Here is a 19533-nt window from a genome sequence, read left to right on the forward strand (position 1 = left end):
AAGACATACCATTGACATCCCTTTGCAAGAGGAGCAAGGCAGCTCTGTAATTTTAAGTGAACAGATCAAGTGTAATCAGCATCCTGGCTTCAAATGGGGGAAAATATTGTTCATTGTTGACTTGAAAAAACACTATAGAGTCTCTTCCAAAATATTTACATAGTAAAGTCACTGGGTAGCCCGACAGAAACAAGATCTGCTTGACCTGTGTTTATCCCCGGTATTTTTTTCATATTTACTTAAGTCCTTTTCACAGAATGCCCATTAATGCCTATTTTCTACAATGCCTATAATTTGCAGAGTGCCTATTAACTGCTGGAAGGACAAGTATTCTGGAATTTTAGGAAGTGCTAAACTAATCTAATCCTCTCAACCTCAACTCTTTCAATTTAGTGACAAAGAAAGTGATGCTCTAAGAGATGGTGGGCTTGCCATGTCACCCAGTTAGTAGCAGAGGCGGGAGTAGAACCAAGAGCTCTTCTTTGGATCCAGCGGTGTTTACCTCTGTTGCCTCATCTTTCACTAATACCTCCCTTCATTTCCCTTTCCAGGGGGTGACGCAGTTTATACTGTGACTCTTGAGAACCAAAGTGCTTAGAGCAGTAAGTGGGGCTGTGGGATTCTGCTGTCCACCTAGGATTTGGCCAGGCTTTTCACCTTGAAGAAAAACCTTTGTTCTCCTTAACCAAACATCAGGTCATTTCTTTCCAGGCAGTCTCCCAAGATTTTTATGTGCACAGTGCTTGAGGCAGTGGTGTGAGGGTACCGCAGCTGATTATTTACCAGTCCCAAGATAAGGACTAACACCCTATCAAGTGAAGTAGAAGAGGTGGGTAGAGGAGCAGTGGACTGCAGATGACAGAAAGACCAAAGTGAGTTAATAGACAATGATGTCAAAGTGTCAGGCTACATTATACGTGGAATTCCCAAGATTTTAATGGTATTAGGTTGTGGCATCAGAAATACAGGCTAGAATGAAACATTTTTAGATTATTGCATTTTGTTTTCATAGAGTGAGAATATTATATTAATACTTATATTAATATAAACATAGTGGCAGATACATAGTATATGCTTGGTAAATATTAGTTAATTCTAAGTTTTTACTTTTAGGCTAAGCATATATCATATGAAATGGTTGCTATCTATTTTAAAAAATTAATGACAATATTAATGTATCTTCTGTCCCACAGTGACTTTTGTCTCTCACTTACTGTTAGGTTTCTATTTACCATTAATGATGTTATTATTAATGAGGTTGTTCTTACTCCTGCACGGAATTTCTTCCTAGCATTTGCTAGGTTCTCACTTCAATTTACTAATGGACTCATTTTTTTTATTGTGAACACACACTTAATATTCACTTAATATTCTCAGTGGGAGTCTAATTTCCTCTTTTTAGATGCTATGATGGAGTGGGAAAAAAACTAGGAGTCAGGAGATGCATTTAAGGTCCTATTTCTTCCCTGTGGTCCCCAGGCTAGTAAATTGCAGAGAAAGGGCTGACACTCAGGTGCATCTATAATTGTTCAATTCTCAGATTTTAACTCTCAGAGATACATTAACTAAATGGGAATAAAGGAGAATGCTCTCCTCCAAGGTTCTCTGCCAAATACTTTTTGCCTTTTACTTACTAACCAGGAATGATTTATATTTTCACTTGTGAAGCTACAACTTGTTTTTTCTGTTTTTCTTAATTATTCTATGTCTTTTACATTCAACTTGTTGCCTTTAATATGCCTTGACATTGCAGAAGAGAGAAGGGTTTTATAACCCTAATTTGGGGCAAAAAGAGTGACCACGCCCTTGGGTGGGCTCATGGGTGGTATGACTGGCTTATGCAATGCTCTTACATATTACCCCAGGCTGTAAGAGGTCATCTCATATCTACTAATTGGGATACCTGCAGCCATATGATCTTTGATCTCAACCTACCTTATTATTTCATTCTTCTTTTTCTTGCTACTTCAGACTTGTACTTACTTTTCTCAAACTAAATTTTAAAAAACCAATGAATGAACTATTCCTTCCAGAAGATGCTATATTTTCATTGTCTCTGCTAGGCTAAAAGTTTACTGGCATAATTTCTGAGGAGGTAGTGGAATATTTGTTGTTAGGATCTGGCAAGAAATCCTAGCCTGAAAATAGACACTGTAGCTTAAGAAACTATTTGTGTAGGCATAATAAAGAGGGTATATGAAGATAGACTAGGAGTTCTAAGCACAGAATTTCAAAAATGTGGCATAATAAATCTTTTTCACTGAGAGAATTGGCATATATTCTAATATATATATAATTTAATAATAAATTGGGAAAATTGACACATAGCCTAACATAAATAAAACTACAAAGTCTATTTGGGGGATATATTTAGAATTACAGCATTCAGTTTCTCCTTAAAGCCTACTATGAATAATTGACATTTTAAGGCTTATATAGAAACATATGTATCTCTAAAAAAGGAGAGAATGGAAGAGGACTGACATTTATTACATTTTTGTTGTTATGTGCTATGTAGTATCTCCTTTAATTCTTGTGACAACTTGATGTGTAGGTGGTATTACTGATTTTACAAACTCAGATTTGTTAGAAACCTCTTCCCAAGGATATACAATTAGTAAGTGCAATTAATTCTAGCTTAATCCAAAGCCATATGTTCTACTCTGAAATGTCATTGCATTTCTAAAAGCTTAAAAAAGAAGGGAGGGGGAGGGAATGTGTGTATATATAGTATCAAGAAAGGAATTATTTCACTGAGCACTGAAAGAATTTGTATCATAAAGAAAACACTATAAAACATGAAAATAAGAAAAAGTGACATATAAAGAAATAAGCAGTAATACATTTGGGTAGGAAATCTGCTTTTAATATAAACTTCAATTTGATTTACTTATCTTTACACTGTGCTCCAAATTATTATCTATAGGCAAAGTCATCCAGAAAATTAAAGGCGGCATATATGATAAACATAAAAATTAGAATTTTGACAGAATAAAATAAATAACATTTAGTAATTACATTAAGCATGTTTTCAATCCCATAGTATGCTATTAAAAATAGAACAACTGTTCAAATCATGCTGCCAGATTTCTTCAAAATGACTTGTTTTGAAATGTTGACGAAATATCCCGAAACTGTATATCAACTTTAGTATAATTAAACATTCTTCAGACCAAAAGCATAGCTTTTTCTATATTCATAAGCATAAATTATACATGACTCCCCTTCATATTAGTACATAAAGGTTTATCCACTTGTTAACATTTAAAATGATGTTCTGAAAGTTTCTGCTAGTTATATAAGGCTTTATAAGTTATAAATTGCTTCCACATATTTAATTCCCCAAAATTAAGCTGTTAGGGAAAATTTAGTCTTACTATTCTTATTGTACATTGTAAGTGTTCAACACATATTTACTTAATAAATATTTATACATTCAGTATTTACTTAATAAATATTTACTAAATGAATTGAACGAATGAATGAATGAATGAATTTAGTTCAAACTGGGTAAGTGACTCGAAGATTACTTGAGCAGCGGCCAAGCCTCAGTCTCCTCTTCTTATTATTCAGAGCCCATAATGTCTCTCAAACACAGACAAATGTGTATAACAAATGATTTATTGGTATACACAGCAAAACACGATACATTCAACAACGTTGAATACGTTCAGTGTGTTGTTCCTCTGTAGTAACGATGGTTCCATCAGAGTTAAAGTGAACATGGTGCGTTCACACAGCATTTACATCAGTCCCTGCACGTGCATGTGTGATGCACTGCCTCAGGCGATTTGTGTTGCCGTTTTGCACTGAATAAGCCACTCAGGAAGAAAGAAGAGGGTTCTAATCTGTAAACAAAACTCTTATCTTTATTAAGATCTTATTTATCTAGACTTTATGGCTACTCTCTCGTTGCTTGTTCTTTCCCCCAACAAAGCTGCTTCATTTCTTACATTCCCACAATTATGGGGAATAATGGGCTACCCCCTGTACGGGCAGTCCTGCTTCACTAAGGCTGGACGCCTAAGTCAGTTGCCATACAAGAAGGTTATGCCAAAGTTCAGTTCAGAAACTTGAGATCGGTTACTTCTGTCTCTTATTCCTGTTGTCCTTGGCTACTCTGCCTTGCCCCACTGCCTCTATCAAAATAAAATCTTCTCATGTATTTGTATTCTTAACCGCTGTTGACACATTTCCCAGATCTTTCCACTGTGGCCTATGGAACAGGAATTTGATTTGCAAACTGACTACTCAGAGAACACTCTCCATACCTTTTTTGCCTTATTTGAAATGGTTCCTAGAGGACATTGCTTCCCTTTTAGCCTTCACCAGGGAAAGCTGCTCTTTTCAGTTGCCACGTGTCAAGCACCATGAGATAACATTAATATTCTACCTGAAATTCTCCTTCTTTTTAGGCTTCTGCCATTTGTCCTGTGTCTTTCCTTGTCACTATAATCTCATCAGTCACTGCTGTTTTTTCATGTGGGGTGCTGACATTTGGTTCATTGGTTTCCTCTCTACCACACTCTTAGCATTAGGAAATTTTGACTTTCATCTGGGTTATTTATCCAATGTCCTACCATTAAAATTCCTTGGCCCTCTCAAGTCTAGTGCTCTTCTAAGGAAGTGTAATTTTTTTTCTCATCAAATGTGAAGTAGCACCCTACTCTAAGATCTTAGATTTACTCTAGTCTACAATCTACCCAAACCTTCTCCCTTTCAGATTCTCTGTTTCCCACTAAACTCACACGTCAGTCTTCCTTTGGTACCCAGACACTTCACTACTCCTCTTTCTTCAAGTATGCCAGACCACAGCTGGCTTCATGCTTCAACCTAAAGTCCATGCTACATAGAACAGTGATGTTCATCTCTTGGGAACTTGTAAGAAATGCAGTTTCCTTGGCCCCATCTGACATCTACTAGTCAGAAACTCTAATAGTGGACTCCAGCAATCTGTGCTAATTCTTTTTGGTTTTGTTTTTCATAAATTTATTTATTTTTTGCTGTGTCAGGTCTTCCCTGCTGCACACAGGCTTTCTCTAGTTATGGCGAGCAGGCGCTATTCTTTGTTGCGGTGCACGAGCTTCTCATTGTGGTGGCTTCTCTTGTTGCAGAGCACAGGCTCTAGGCGCATGGGCTTCAGTAGTTGTGGCTCATGGGCTCAGTAGTTGCGGCTTACTGGCTTTAGAGCACAGGCTCAGTAGTTGTGGCGCACGGGCTTAGTTACTCCATGGCATGTGGGATCTTCCCGGACCAGGGATCAAACCCGTGTCCCCTGCATAGGCAGGCGGATTCTTAACCACTGTGCTACCAGGGAAGTAACAATTTGTTTTAAAAGCCCTCCAGGTGATTCTGATACACTTAAAATTTAAGGGAACCACTAATATAGAGCATTAATTCAACTGCTGTCTTGCCAGAACCTCTAATACCTTTGGGTGGTAAAGGACATTCAAATGTGAATACATCATTATTTTACTCAAAGCCCCTCTATGTGTAAGATTTCTAAAATTTTACCAAGTTCTCCAACTTTATTCAGCATCTGCTTTGCATATAAAATCACCACCTTGAATCCAAACGTTTTTGTAGTTCTTATTCATCTAAATTTGAATTTTCTAAAACTGGCAAATACCAAATGCTTAATGATACTTCCAAGGGTGTTTCCCTTTATACCTCTCCTCTGTGGAGGATGCTAAGCGATGCTAACTTGCTCAAGGTCGTGTGTATGAGAAGGGGTTGAGCCAGAATTTGAACTCAGGTCAATTTGAGTACAAAACCCACGCTTTTATATCTTGCCTCTAAATTTGGTGAAACAGACATTGTATCGCCATGCCTCTTTACTCTAGCTGAAGCAGTATTTACCATTGTAGAATTTTTTAAAGTGAGTTATATAAAAATCTCTTATCAAATAACTTTGATAAAGATCAGGTAAAAAAGTTCTCTTTATTATAAGACTTCTAAGAGCCCTTAATATGCTGGTGTGTATTTTGATCCTCCAAAAGGCCAATGGTATATTGCTGTTGAAAAGTCTTTGATCAAGGAACCGTTTGTTTGTGGATCATCTATATTAACAGCTTGTAGGACTAGTGTTCCAAGATCTGCTTTGGAAAACTTGGGCTTAATCTATTTCCATTCTCTTCAAGAAACGTGAAGGTTTATCTCCCTTGATGCCCTTATTTCACTTTCTTTGATCTTCTGTTTTATTTCCCCGCTCTTTTTAACTAGAATACTCATGTCCCCTTGTCCTACTATGCACTTCTCTTCTGCCTCAAGGATGCATTCAGAGGAATTACATTTAGTGTTTAATATTATGCGCCAAGCATTAAAAATATAGGGTAGGGGCTTCCCTGGTGGCGCGGTGGTTGAGAGTCTGCCTGCCGATGCAGGGGACACGGGTTCGTGCCCCGGTCCGGGAAGATCCCACATGCCACGGAGCGGCTGGGCCCGTGAGCCATGGCCGCTGAGCCTGTGCGTCCGGAACCTGTGCTCCACAACGGGAGGGGCCACGACAGTGAGAGGCCCGCGTACCGCAAAAAAAAATATATATATATATATATATATATAGTATACATGTAAATATGCACTACTTCATGCAAATCTCATAATAATTTTGTGACAATTAACGTTAAATTACAAATGTTATAGCATCACAATATGTGACATGTATATATCCAATCCTGAATATTCTGTGTTATGGTAGCAGTCTGTAGAGCATGACTTTCCTGCCAAACCCATGCTGGACGTGAAAATCATGACCGTGATTTAGATGGGATCTTCCTGCAATCCACGTATATATTCATAACACTATCTGGAGGGGCACTTTGCGCTAATTTTTATTTAAGATCAGAAGAAGTTTAAATTGAAATGACTGAGAACCTGCACACTATTAAACAGCTGACTGCTGTGTCACTGCAGTCACTATGCACTCTGAATGTAGTTCCGATATTAATTTCAGTTAATCCGCATTAGAAATTGGTCAAACCGCGCGGGAATTGCGTTTGATGGACTTTTTTTCCTGGTCCAGCACATGACCTCTCTTCCTTTCATTGTGCAGGTTCTGCTGATCTTCTTCTTTGTGTTCCATGCTCTTCTTGTCCTGCACTCGTCTACTCTGGTATGTTTGCTCAGGGCACTTAATGTCAATGTCGGGTAATGACGGGTACCACTTGCAACTACTTGAAGTTCAGATTTTTTTTAAATACATAGTCCTCGTGACCTATAATGAGAAGAAGATTTTCCTCCAGCTGCTCTGCATGATGTTTTCTCTTTGTTTTTGTGATTTTCATGGATCTCAGGCCCCTCACTGAGTCTGTAGTCTTTTGTGCTGAGGAAGTGCGAAGAGGATTTCAATCCCCTTCTTCCTATAGCAGGAAAATTACTTTTAGATACATGTGAGATGAGAACATATACCCCCCTTTGTGCAGACCATGGACTCTATGACACCATTAAATATATCTTAGAGATACAGCATCTCAAAACAATTTCACATCCGTGGACGTGAGGTTACTCTATGGGCTGGATATATAAAGATGAACAGTTCTCAGTATCTTCTCTCAAGCATGTTACAGAGGGAAGTAAAGGGTCGAGTGTGCCCTTAGCACTCATAGAATCGTAAGATATCAAAATAAGAAAGAATTTGAGAACTATCTACGTCTCTTCCCATCTCACGCTCGTCTCTTCTCTGCAATATCCCCACCAAACAGTTCACTAGCTTCTGTATGGGCACCTTGAGTAATGCAAGTACACCACCTCCTGTGCTCTGCTCTAGTTGCTCAGTGACCCAGTCATTTTGTATTAAGAAATCACCTAAAGAAATAATTTCCTCAATGCTGTGTAGTTATCAGAATATTATGATGCTCATTGCACATGTTTTATAATAAAACTTGGAAACTGATTTATAATAAAACTTGGAAAATGTAAAAAATGGAAACAACCTAATGGCCAACAAAAGAGGATTGATTTTAAAAAATTACAGCAATCTATATAATGGAATAATGTGCATCTGTTATAAAGAATGAGATATATATTAACTCGATATATACATAGATTTGTACGGATATTAACTGAATCCATCTATCTATATTGATATATACTTTGATGTGGAAACAGTTTTTACAATATTGTTACATAAAAAAGTGAGTCACAAGACAGTATACTAGATACAATTCTTTTTTGTTATATGTAATGCATAGACACATACACAATCATATACAGATGATTCTTGAACAATGTGGGAGTTAGGGCAACGATTCTCTACATAGTTGAAAATCCGCATATAACTTCACAGTCAACCCTCCGTATCTGAGGTTTCACATGTGTGGAGTCAATCAACCGTGGATTGTGTAATACTGTAGTGTTTATTTATGGGAAAAAACCTACATGTAAGTGGACCTGCGCAGTTCAAACCCATCTTGTTCAAGGGTCAACTGTATTCACATCTGCAGAATACTGTCTGGATGGCTAAAAAAAAATATCTTAAAAAGCTATCTGCACCCCCATGTTCATTGCAGCATTATTTACAATAGCCAAGATACAGAAAAACCTAAGTGTCCATCAATGGATGAATAAATAAATAAAATATGGTACATACACACACACAATGGAATATTATTTAACCATAAAAAATAATGAAATCTTGCCATTTGCAACAATATGGACAGAACTTGAGGGCATTATACTAAGTTAAATTACTCAGACAGAGAAAAACAAATACCATATGATCTCATTTATTCATGGAATCTAAACAAAACACCAAGCTCATAGATACAGAGAACTGATTGGTGGTTTCCAGAGGCAGGAGGTAGGCAAAGTGGATGAAGGTGGTCAAAAGGTACAAACTTCCAGTTGTAAAATAAATATGTCCTGGGGACGTAATATACAGCACGGTGACCAAAAACAAACAAACAAAAAACACGTGAATTTCTGATGTTGTACAAAATGTTTAAAAGCTACTTTAAAAGAAATTTCTCTCCTATTTTGCTCCAAAATCTGAATCCTCATAGCTTCCTTCTTTCTAGTTCTGTGTTTTCTTTGTATCACAAGCAAAAATTGTATCCCTCTTCTACGTAATAACGGTGCCATTGCAGGAGCGCAAAGATCATGTGGTTCTCTTTCTTAGTCCTTCAAATGTTCTTTGCATGACATACAGGCATATTCCTTCAGACTAAGAGATCCAAATGAGTAAATCATTCATGTGGTTTATATTAAATAAAGGCCTCCAGTGAGTCAGGAACTATGCCAGAGAAGGACACATCACTGTCACAGGTGACAGAAGCTACTAGATGATGAAGTCACACGATAAATATTACTTACATGCAATAATGACGACTATCATTATATAAGCATTAGGTTGAGATAAGTGCATGCAGCAGGGGGATCCTAGCTTGACTACTGGGCACAGGGCCCTGAGAGAGTGATATTTAAGACCTGAAGGAGTAAGTGAGAGAGAGGAGTTGGCAGGGTTGGCTGTGCTCTCCTCCGCGGCTCCGAAGCTTCCCCCGCACCTACCCTCCCGTCTCTGCCAGTGAAGTTTCCTAGTGTGTGGAAACCTTTCCTCCTTCACAGCTCCCTCCCACTGGTGCAGGTCCCGTCCCTATCCTTTTGTCTCTGTTTTTTCTTTTGCCCTACCCAGGTACGTGGGGGGTTTCTTGCCTTTTGGGAGGTCTGAGGTCTTCTGCCAGCGTTCAGTAGGTGTTCTATAGGAGCAGTTCCACGTGTAGATGTATTTCTGATATATTTGTGGGGAGGTCGGTGATCTCCCCGTCTTACTCCTCTGCCATCTTGAAGCTCCACATAACGTATTCTTGAAGTGTGGACATATCCCCTTGCCATCCTAGTCGTATTTTTCTAGGAAAAAATAAATGCTTTCCAATCAAGCTGTATGGACAAGTAGTTCCAGTGCCGAAGTAGGACACATGCAGCCTGACCCACCTTATGCTGCTCTAGTTTTCTAAATTCAGTTTCCTAATTCCTTCCAGGAGAGTAATTGTGTACATACCTTGCAGGTATTTCTCATTGGCCATATTTGGAGACAAGCCAATCTATTTTAACAGCCCAAGATATTTTTGTGCATTATATATGCAAAAATTCTTCTATACAGATACAGAAGTTGATATAATGGCAGTAAAATATGGTATATAGAGGTAGTACTCTAAGATCAGTGTCACTGTAAAGGTTCAGATGGAGTATAGGAAAGCATTAAAATCCCAGTCTTTCTTTTGAACATGCTGTGCTATAGATCCATCATTAAGCACATCTTCGTCTGTTTTCTTTCTGCCTTACAGGTCTGTGAAGCAGGCAGGACAAGTTGCAAGTGGTCCTTAAAGAAATGGCATTATTCAAATCCTTATGTATAGTTCTAATTTTATTTACTATGTGTAATCATTTAGAGAATGGTTATTTTTATAATATCAATAATAAAGTACAAGTACTCTTGTAACCAGGGGTGCCTAAGTGTGTAATCAGAGAACACTAACTCTGGCAAAGCATTCTGGGATGGTCAGGCTGCCTACTGCCTTTCGACATGGTTAGTGTCCTGGGCTTAGATTACTTTATACCTAGTTATTAAGATTACTATTTGATACTTTAAAAATTGCCTGGTTCAAATAACTTTGCTTAAATTTTTTCTGTATTTTAACTTGTCTAGGGTTTTCTACTTCTTATATTTTTATAATATTTTCTCGTTTTTTAGATTAGTAAACATTGTACTTACCCACACGTGCCAAGACAAGCCATTTAGGTCTCTCCAGGAGTTAGCTGTTGGTGTCGTCACCTGCCATATGTGTTTCTGTGCAGCAGCAAGAGGCGTGTTCTCCACCACTGCTGCTTCTTCCTCTGACTATCTCCCCTGTTCTTATCAAAATAAATAATTGATATGTTAATTCAATAAAGCAGATCCTTAAGGAATGAAATGCATGGCCCAAAGCATACGCAATGAAAACTGTTTGACCATTTATCCGATTATTGAACCCAATTAAGGTTATCCATTTTAAATTTGATATATGCTCGCTTTGGAATGTGTTATGCATTGATGCTAAATGAATGGAACTAAGTAAATTTGTTGAGTATCTTACTGTCTGTTTTATCTTATTTGTCTTAATCTAAGTTTACTTTCTGGACCTTTAAGGCATATGGTTAAATTATAAAACTGCGTGTATACTGTCAAAGAGACAAACATTAAAGGCCAGAACATGGCTAAAGAATAAACAAAGAAATTCTGATTGTATGAATGAAGTCATAGTCCTAAATCAAGTAATATAATAAATTTTCTTAGTTAACATTTTTGTGTGCATGAGAACTCATGAGACTAATTTTCATCAAAGTTATTGTTTTTTATGGGTAGAAACACAAATTAAAGGCTTAGAAAACAGTATATTTTTAAGCAGAAAAGAGAAAAGTCATGAGAATAAGTTTATGAGAACACAACACGCCTGTATTTAAACATCCGTACCATGAAGAATATCTTCAAAAAAGTTCTGAGAATCCAAATGTTCTCCCTGTTGGGAATAGTCTTTCTTCAAAACATGTCACCCCAATGCCTTCATCTGAGCATTACTTTCCTCCATCACATCCAACCATCACTTGGTTAGTTTTTGTCCTCCTCTTGTCCACAGACCATTTCTTGGAGACAGTCACCCTACTAACTGCCACATCGACCTTGGGAATCAGATCCACCAGGATGTCAGAGTGTATATTGCTGAAAATGCTACCACTGGACACGAATTAAGGTGGACAGATTTTAATCAGTGATGAACTGTTGCAATAGAGAAGAGAGTTCAGCATGAACTGAACTCAACTTCGATTTGTACAGAGGTGACTGGATGTTTTAAAGGGAGTGAGGGAGTAGGTATGAGGGATTGCCACTACTTGAGCCAGGTCAAGGGAATGGAAATTTGTAAAGAGCAGGAAGGGGGGTTGATCCATGTGAAAGTCCTCTGGGTTTGCTAACTGGCACTTATGGAAGTTTGACTTCTATCCTCCCTCAGAGACTGGACAACAGGGCTTCTATCTTCAAGTGTCGGCTGGAACAAACAGTAGATTCTTTTGACAGCCTTGTGCTTTCCCAGATGGGAATCTAGGAGGTCATTCTATGGATGCTGCCTTGACTTAGAAACTATGTTTGTGTTTGTTCAAGTCTTTTAATGTGGGGGTAGGATGAGGTGGATAAAATCAGTTGTACTGAGAGTCTGCAGTTTTTATCGGCCAAGGTTGAGGCCTGGTCAAGAAGAGTACTCAATAAAAGAGAACGAAATAATGCCATTTGCAGTAACATGGATGCAACTAGAGATTACCATACTAAGTGATAAGCACCATGGGATACTAAGACAAGCACCATATGCTGTCACTTACATGTGGAATCTAAAATATGACACGAATGAACCCATCTATGAAACAGAAACAATCACTGACATGGAGAACAGACTGGTGGTTGCCAAGGGGGAGGGATTTGGGGGAGGGATGGACTGGGAGGCTGGGGTGAGCAGATGTGAGCTTCTATATATGGAATGGATAAACAACAAGGTCCTACTGTCTAGCACAGGGAACCCTATACAATATCCTATGATAAACCATCATGGGAAAGAATATAAAAAAAGAATATATGTATAACTGAATCATTTTGCTGTACAGCAGTAGTTAACACAACCTTGTAAATCAACTATTCTTCAATTTAAAAAATTAGAAAAATAAAGAAGAGGTCTCAGGGGAGCCAGGCTAGATATATGCTCACTTTCAGAAGGAGAGACTCTTCATCGATGTCAACCGGCAGGTCTCTCTCTCACGCGCGCACGCACACCCCACAATCTTTGCCCTCTTTTTTTTTTTGTTTTTCTGCCCTCTCTTCTTTGTCAACTCCAATAACCATTTTCAGAGGCCAAGGGCCAGTAAACAGCTGGAGCCCAGCACAGGAAATTTCTCCAGGTTGCTTTCCTATCTCCTCTTTCAAATGTCACACATGAAATCTGAATCTCTTGGCACTCATCCTGGCTCCCATTACTCATTTTGTCTCTTTTTTTTTTTTTTTTTTTTTTTTCGGGAGCATCGGCAGGCGGACTCTCAACCACTGCGCCACCAGGGAAGCCCCCTTTTGTGTTTCTTAACAAACTCCAGAGTTATTGGCAGAGGTAGGCTTGAAAACCCCACACAAAAAGGGCTTCTAGAAATATGTTTAGAATGAGGGGAAGATGTTGAGTTCCGTTGGGGACATGTCGAACTCAGACTGGGGACGTAGCCAAGACTTTGAGTGTCATCAACATAATCAAGCAGAGGTATCAGAGATCAGGGCAGTAGATGGCATCACCCAGTGAGAGTGTGTGCTGCGAGAACAGGGCCTCAGGAACATACACACCCGCACTGAAGGGACTGAAAAAGTGATTTCAAGAGTAAAGATTTTATGTACGCTGGACAGAGTGGGTGGCCCACACACTGCTTCTAGGAAGGAGAAGGTCAAAAGCAATACACTTTAAGGCCCCCGGGTTCCTGTAAGCACAGCTGGATTTCAGGGGAGAGACAAGCATGGGCTTATTTGTGGAACAACCTTTAGTGGTCTCGTTTAAGACTGTAGAAACTTCCTGTGGGTAGCTGGAATAAAAAGCAGCTGTATGGGGGGGTGGGTGTAAGAAACTAGTATCCCTTATTTAGGAAGAAAAACTAAGGCATTACCAATTTGAAGTGTTTTTAGTTAGGGTGTGGAGACATCTACCTTGCAAATTCCTTCTTTTTTGGTTAACAACTAAGGTCTTCGGAAGAGACTTAAGAATGAGTCCTGCTACAACATTTTGATCTTTTTTTTTTTTTTTTTTTTGCGGTACGCGGGCCTCTCACTGTTGTGGCCCCTCCCGTTGCGGAGCACAGGCTCCGGACGCGCAGGCTCAGCGGCCATGGCTCACGGGCCCAGGTGCTCCGCGGCACGTGGGATCCTCCCAGACCGGGGCACGAACCCGTGTCCCCTGCATCGGCAGGCAGACTCTCAACCACTGCGCCACCAGGGAAGGCCTGATCTTCCTTTTTTTCTTCAAAGTAATTAAACGTAAGTTTTTAATTGGTTATAAGGAAAATAACCATCGCCTGAAGCTGCTGAACCCAGAGTCTTATAAGGCATTCTTTGAGGGTGGGGTGGTGGAGGAGAGCCTCAATCATTTTCCTCGGTCCTAGGGACAGAGTTGTTCCTTTGCTATAAATCATGTATAAATATTTGTTGGTTTTTCAACTTGCTTTTGGCTCTCTTACCACTATTTTTTTGTCTGTTTGATGGCTTCTTGTCTCTTTTGAGTCTTTGGTGTTTATAGAACCGATCTCCACAAAGCCAGCCTAAGTGGATTTGGGTGTGGGCAGAAGCTATGACTTGACAACTCTTCTCACCCTTTTCATCATTTAAGATGTGTCTGAAGATCCCCGAGTGCTCCGTGCAAAATAACAATAGTGTACCCCAGTATCTGAAAACTCCCGCCGATACACAGCAATTTTCTCCCCAAAACTGCCCCGTCATGGCAAGGGCTGTGAATGACTTTGCAGTGTGTATTGCTTCTTGGGGAAAATGGCCACGCGATGGCTTAAAATGGAGGCTCTGAAAGAGCTTGCAGCTGCCCTGGTGGACCTGCAGTTTCCAGCACAGAGCATTACAGCTGTGCCTCGGGGCCCTTTACAAACCACAGGCATTTGACTGAATGCCGGGCCCAAGGTTTTCCACCTGGCTCCTGAGTGAAAGAGGAACTACTGTGCTGGTGGAAATTCTGTTACCCTATTTTGCAAAACTTTTTAGGTAAAGAGCGTGGGCGTGTACAGGAAAAAATCCTTAGAGCATAATCAGGATTGTATTGTCAGTGGCTTAAATGGAGCTGTGTGGTTCATTGTGGAAAACAAACATGTATGTATCTGTAGTACATTATGAGCCAGGTTTTAGCATCTTCCGCATACTTACTGTTTGAACTTGCTGTGAGATATCTTTCTTTGGGTCTGTGATAGAGGTTAGTATTGCTTACCCGATCTGGCTCTCTCCCTTCCTCCCTGGGCAGGTGGAAAGATTTCCAGCCCCTGCAGTTAGGCAGGGTAGTGTACCTAATTCTGACCAACGGGCCAGCAGTGAAAGTGAATGCCGCATTTCCAGCCCAAGGCATTTAGTAGAGGTGTGAGTTAGCCACACACACTCTCTCTCTCTCTCTTTTTTTCTGCTTCAGTGAGTCTGGATGTTATAAATTGAAACAGCAGAGACTAAAGGTGTTTGGGTTCCTGACTCTGTGCAGAGTTCCTGCTGACCTGTATTACCAGGTAATATGAGTGAAAACTAAATCTTTATCCAGCCAGGGAAGTTAGGGATTTATTTGTTACTACAGCATAGTTTGCCTTATTTTGAATAATGCTAGATCAAATTCTCTCCTTGCAGAAGCTGATGGCTTCAAAATAAGCAGTTCTAGGTCATACTAACTTAGGCTTGGTAGACATTCCTGAACTTAGAGCAAGTATCACTGATTATGATCCTTTTAAAGAAACTATACCAGTTAGCTGTACTTTGAGAAAAGTTGACTGTAACTAGATGCATTCATAATCTAGATTGAAATGTCCATCTAGAATAAGCTTACCTTGACATATTCTAATACATTTTTTTAATGATCTCAAAGAATTTAGCACTTGTATGTATCCATATTCGCAAGACAATCACGTCATTTCATTTAGGATTATATCTCATAAACGCTTCTGTGATTTTGGGTTTAAATGACTTTAGAATGTCAAGATAGGATCAAATTTCACATGGAAAATAAGGGAGTTGGCATCCCAAGGCTATGAGGTTTTTCAAGGAAAGAGGATATTACATTTCCATAGGTAGATCCAAGCCATAGAACACCAAGTTTGATGGAACTGATCTCATAATTCCATATGTATCACTGATATGTTTTTAACACCTTACGTTCTATCTTCGGTTTGTTGTATTTGAAAGACAGAATCGTATGCTTTGAAAAATGCTTTTAATACTGACAGATACAGTAGTCATCGGAAAATTAAGTTTACGTAGGGGATCTTTGCCAATGATAGCCAGATTTAAACATAGCCTTCATATTATCATAGAAGAAATATTATTATGCCAAAACAGGTATGTGTTGAAGGGAAAAGGCAAGGATAGTGTATTACGGTCATAAGGTCATATGGTTTGTTCAGAAATGCATGTCTGAACACGTACTGCGCTCTCTGAAGCCGTGTAGATTTAGCTGATGGAACCAACCTCTCTGATCGGCAGCACAGTAACAATATTGCTTCTGCTGCTGCAGTGGCTGAGATGCTAAGCAGGGTGCTCTGCCGTGCCTTGTGTGCCTCATCTCATTTAATCCTCCCCACGGTTCAGTGAGGCTTGGAGAAGTTTAAGACCACACCTCTGCCATGGCATCGGTGTGGAACAGAGGATCAGTCCCAGGGTGTCTTATTAATCGCTAGATAATATCCTAATTTAGTGAGAGGTACTGTCTTAGTCAGTTAGGGCTGCCATACAAAATACCATAGACTGAGTGGCTTAAACAACAGAAATGTATCTTCTCACAGTTCTAGAGGCGGGAAATCCAAGACCAGTGTGCCAGCCTAGTCTGATTCTGGTGAGGGCTCTTTTCCTGGCTTGTAGATGACCACCTTTTCACTGTCCTGTGAAAGAGAGAGAGAGAGAGAGAGTTCTTTCCTCTCTTTGTCTTCTTACAATGACACTAAGTCCGCCATGGGGACCACACCCTCATGACCACATCAAAATCTAATAACCTGCCAAAGTCCCCACCTCCAAATGCTATCACATTGGAAGGTAAGGCTTCGTTTGACATATGAATTTGGGGGGGCACATAAAATTTCAGTCTGTGTTAAAGAAAGTGCTAAGCAAATAGTAGCTATTACCATTTTTCATAGTAATGGTACAACTGTTGTTCATCTTCTTAAGAAATGACCGTAGAAATGTAGTCGTCAGAGGATCTTCAGACCTCTGAGGGTCTAACAATTGGACATGAGCATTTTAACATATATCAGAAAATTAGGATTCGGTTTCAGTGCCACATTTTTCAAAATAACCTATTTGACTGTGAATCCCCATTGTCATCCGTAGCAGCTAAACTACGGAAACAACCTAAGATGGCAGCCTGGATGTCCAACTGAACTCAATAAGGGTCAAGCTGTACTTACTCTTCTGACCCAAGTCATTCTCAAAATTAACTGCACTAGCTAATCACTTGGAAAGATTTTTTTTAAAACACTTAGGGTTGGGATCCAGTCCCAAAGCTATTAACCAGAATATATAGGGGTGACGTCCAGGCACGAGTGTTTGTGAATCTCCTCTTATGATTCGCCCAGGCTGGAAAAGCACCACTACCAGAAGCGCCGTTAGCAGTGACGTGGCTTATTAAAGAGAGTGGAAGACTCCGTTTGCTTTTCAAGCAAAAGTTAACCATACCTGTAATCTTCATCACGAAACAGATTTGTAGTTACACATTTTAAGATGATCTCTTGTTAAATTACTAGTTTTGTTAGGAAGGTGTGTTGAGGGCTTGTCATTCTATGCTTTATCTCGTCTAATCTTCAGAGCATCCCTAAGCTGTTGCACTGTGATTGGCCCCATTTTATAGATAAGACAACTGAGCCACCGGGAAATGTGAGTTAACTCGTCTGGGATGACGCGGGAGGTTCCAGGGCAGGTCTATGAGCCTTGAGACTAGGCTCTACCAGGATGGGGGTGTAAGTCTTCCAGGCTTTGTTACCACTTCATGAAGTTTGGTCATGGAAAGATTGATGGTGGCGATTCTGAAAAATAACCTGAGGATACGCCATGTTGCTGTCATGGGGGTTACATTTCCAGCACATCCCCCTCCCCGAATCACGGACAGCCACGAGCAGACACTCTCAGCCATCTTGAAACCAAATCCCCCCAAAACCAAATCCTCCTCTACCGAGTTTGTGATTAACATCTCTATCCAAAACGTTATTCCCTTTCTTGTCCAATACCTGTGCCCTCAGGATTGAGGAGTATCAAAAAGGGGGGATTGAAACCAAGCAAGACTCTGTGGGGCTTTCCCAAGTACAGAAGCCCCGCTGTGTCCCCCATTTCTTGTTTGTAGGAAAAAGGTTTCCGCCTCCCAGACCTTCCCTGAGTTCCAAAGGGCAGATTCAACCAGTTACGAACTAGGGGAGTGAGGGAAGGCAGGGAGAACGAGTAGTGTAGAGACGGGGCCCGGGCCTGGCTCCTCCTGGGGGATCTGACACACATCTCAGAGTTCTCCCACAGGAGCTCAGGCCCCCACCCAGGGGGATGATGGTAACCTCAGGCTGAGCATGAACCCGTGGACCCCAGACGGGCTGGAAGCAGAGGCTGATGGTTGAGACTCCTGGAACACCACCCTGTCACCGCACTACCAAACAATCAGAGGAAGGCCACACACCCTGAAGCCCTCCGCCCATACTTTACCTATAAAAACTCTTTCCTGGGAATTCCCTGGTGGTCCAGTGGTTAAGACTCCACTCTTTCATTGCCAAGGGCCTGGGTTCAATCCCCAGTCGGGGAATTAGGATCCCACAGGTTGCACGGCGTGCTCAAGAAAAAAAAAGAAAAGAAAAAAAGGAAAAACTGTTTCCTGAACCCATCGGGGAGCTTGGGTCTCTCGAGCGTGAGCCGCCTGTTCTCCCTGCGCGGCCCTGCAATAAACCTTCCTCTGCTCCGAACTCCGACCTTGTGGTTTGTTTGGTCTCACGGTGCATCTGACACGTGAACATGGGTTCGGCAACAATTTGGCTCTGAGAAGCTTCTCTAGGGGTGATTCTAACTCATGATTGTGTCCCCAGGGGTAGCCCTGTGTTTGCACGTAGTAGACCCCCTAAAAAATAAATACATGTACAGGAAAAAGAGCCTTGGGTATTTTCCTAAGCTTGGCTCTCCCTTGGGGAAACAATCAAGAAAGAGTTTCACCTCCCTGGAGAGGAAGTCACCTCATCGTCCCACCTTGAAATCCAGCAACAAGGCTCCTCCAGGCCATACCCTGACTGCTTATATCGGAAGGACGGATGACAGGAGCAAACAAAAGAATATTCATAATAAGATTAATACTCTGGTTGTTAGTTCAAAATCAACAGCATTAAAGCAAAGAGCCGTAACTACAAGGTATAAAGCTGTTTGTTGATGGGGTGGGGCCTCAAATGCCGCACCAAGAAGAGAAGCAGGTTGTGATGTTAAGGAAACTGCTCCAGTGGTCATGAACAGATAGTCCAGCCTGGCACCCCGAACCCTGGGCTTCCGGTGACTGTAAATATTGTAGCTGAAGGCATTTTGCTTCATAACATATGTTGGAGAGGCTTAAGGTTTCTTTTGATGTGTTCAGTAATAAGAAGAGCTACCCATATTTAGTACTTACCGTGAGACAAACTTTGTATCGAGTGTCTTCCGTGCACTGACCCACTTATTTCCTCAAAGCAAATCAATCAGTTAATATCTTCCTCACTTGATGGATGAGGGATTTGAGACTTAATGCTCTAAGTAATCTCTCAAGCCAAGAAGTGGTGGAGCCAGGATTTGAACCCCGATTGTCT

Source organism: Neophocaena asiaeorientalis, unplaced genomic scaffold (genome assembly GCF_003031525.2).
Source record: "Neophocaena asiaeorientalis asiaeorientalis breed wild unplaced genomic scaffold, Neophocaena_asiaeorientalis_V1.1 scaffold299, whole genome shotgun sequence".
In the NCBI taxonomy this organism is placed as follows: domain Eukaryota; kingdom Metazoa; phylum Chordata; class Mammalia; order Artiodactyla; family Phocoenidae; genus Neophocaena; species Neophocaena asiaeorientalis.